Consider the following 2407-nt stretch of genomic DNA (forward strand, 5'->3'; position numbering starts at 1 on the left):
ATTTTTGACAAAGACTGATACATGTACTGATAGTACTGATACATGTTTCCAATCGCTGAGGCCAATGAGTAGTTTTTTTAGTTCTGGTAAGGATTTAACTCGGGGAAATTTAGTAAGTGGGGTGTATAAAATTCCGTGTTCTTGTGGGAAGTTCTATATTGGTAGGACTCACCAACAATTTGTTGAAAGGTTTATTGAACACCGTAATTCAATAGAAAAAACCCTACAATTAAGCAAGCCTCCAGAAACTTTCGTTTCAGCTTTAGCAGAGCATATTTGGCTTCAACCAGACCATTTTGTAAAATTTGATTAAGCCTTGGCTATTTCTAATGATAAGGGGTACACCCAATGGGCCAGGGAAGCCATAGAAATTAAAAAACATATGTTTGCTAACCTTTCCATAAATAGGGACACTGGTAATTTAAATATTGACAGAATTTATGATAACCTTATAAAGAGTTAATAAATTTTCAATAAGTTAGTATATATTTTAAATAATAACAATTTGAATATTTTAAATGTTAGAAAATAACGATTTGCTTCAGTAATAGCTAACAAAATTATTATTTCGCTACTGAATAATTAAAGTAATTTACAGTTTTTTATTTTTCCTCATTTACTCTGGTGTCCTCACTGAATTAACTATATTTTATCATATTTTCCCTACTTGGTGTTGTTTGTGCCGTTTTTAAAGTGTTTTTGGGGTTTTTTTTGGTGGTGGGTTTTTGTTGTTTTTTTTGTATGTTTTTTTTTTTTTTTTTTTTTTTGTGTCTTTGGTGCTGAAGACGCCTTGTTTGTATACAGGCGAAATATCCGCGTTGTTTTGTTTCTGTTGTTTTCTTTTCTCTCCACTGGCCACAGTCTCGTTTGTTTGTTTGTTTTTTTTTTTTTTTGTTTTTTTTTAGAGATTTTTCTCTTTGTTGGTTTTTTGACATTTCAGAAAATTTTTGAACCGTAAATTTACTGTTTTCTGTCAAGATTTAGCTTCATATTTGCTTTGATTGGTTTATTTTGGGAACAAAGGACCAGGTCGTTTTCTCAAGACTATGAAGAAATTTGACGCTCCTCTAATGAGAGAAAAACTAAAAGAGAGTTTGGAATTGGATCCCGAAAGCTTGAGCTACGTCTAAATGCTGATTTTAAATTTGTATAAACAGGTTTTTTATATTGAGTGAACAGGTTTTTTAACAACTTTTTATCCACTGTAGGATTGTTATGCTAGGATTACTACTTTATTATTACTATTGCTGTCACTATTATCATTGTTATTGCTATTGTTAATATTGTGGTTGTTATTAATACTTTTACTCTCATTAATACTTTTATATTATTAATAATGCTGTTACTGTTGTTAATGTTATTATTGTTTTGTTAGGATTATTATGCTACTGCCTATTCCAGTGTTAAACATTTTTAACTTGGACGGTTAATATTTATTGCTTGGGATTTTCCACAAACTTTTTTTTTTTACTTACTATCGTTTAATTATGAATGTTAACCCACAAATTCTCATAAATAAGATATTAAAATACTCTATTGACTATTAAAGTATTTCTTTTGAGTATACTAACAACTCACTAACAAAAAAAAAGCAATAACTAACAACTCACTGCAGCCCCAAGTCACCTGAGGCCAACACATCTTCGCGCTTCGCACACTCCTCCTCCATTCCAATATCGTCAATGCTTCCCTCTTTAGACCATCTCAAGAACTTACAATTTCCTTTAAATCTTTTCTTATGACCTCTTCCCGCCTCATTCGCGGACCACCTGCTTTCATTTTAGCACTAGATGGATGACCGAAAGGAAGATCTTTGGCAATATTTCGTCCTCCATCCGCTAAACGTGTCCTAGCAATCTCAACCTTTCCCAGCTATAGCTCTAGAAAGCGGGATAGAACCATTCTGTTCGCACAGTTTACTGTTTGAATGTACATATTACCCAAAGTGATCCGTACACGACTTCTGTGGAAAACATATAACAAAACATCTTCTGTCTTTCGAAACGTCGCACACGTTTCAAAACCATATTTGACCACTATCATCACTTTTGCTTCCAATTTCATTTTGGTATAATGAAATGTAGAGTTTTATTATTCATTATTCGTTATTTTTTTGTATAGCTAAGCTGGAAGAGCTCAGATCTTGGAAAAAAATTCACTAAGAAATTTGGAAAAGGAGCCGGGACAACTAGCGAAAATATGCAATGCCTAATTTTGAAAGTTACCTTTTTAATTTGGTTGATTGATATTTCTTCTTCAGATGTATATTTGAACTAGAAGAAACTTATACCTCGACATCAATAAAATTTGCTGCTATTTCAATATTTAGATGACTGTATATCATTTGTAGTAAAAATCTTTTAAGTTTCACGGTTTGACTGTGATAAATAAATACTGAAATAAGAAA

Source organism: Artemia sp. Qi Xiang Cuo, chromosome 13 (assembly GCF_049724085.1).
Source record: "Artemia sp. Qi Xiang Cuo chromosome 13, ASM4972408v1, whole genome shotgun sequence".
NCBI classification, from domain to species: Eukaryota; Metazoa; Arthropoda; class Branchiopoda; order Anostraca; family Artemiidae; genus Artemia; species Artemia sp. Qi Xiang Cuo.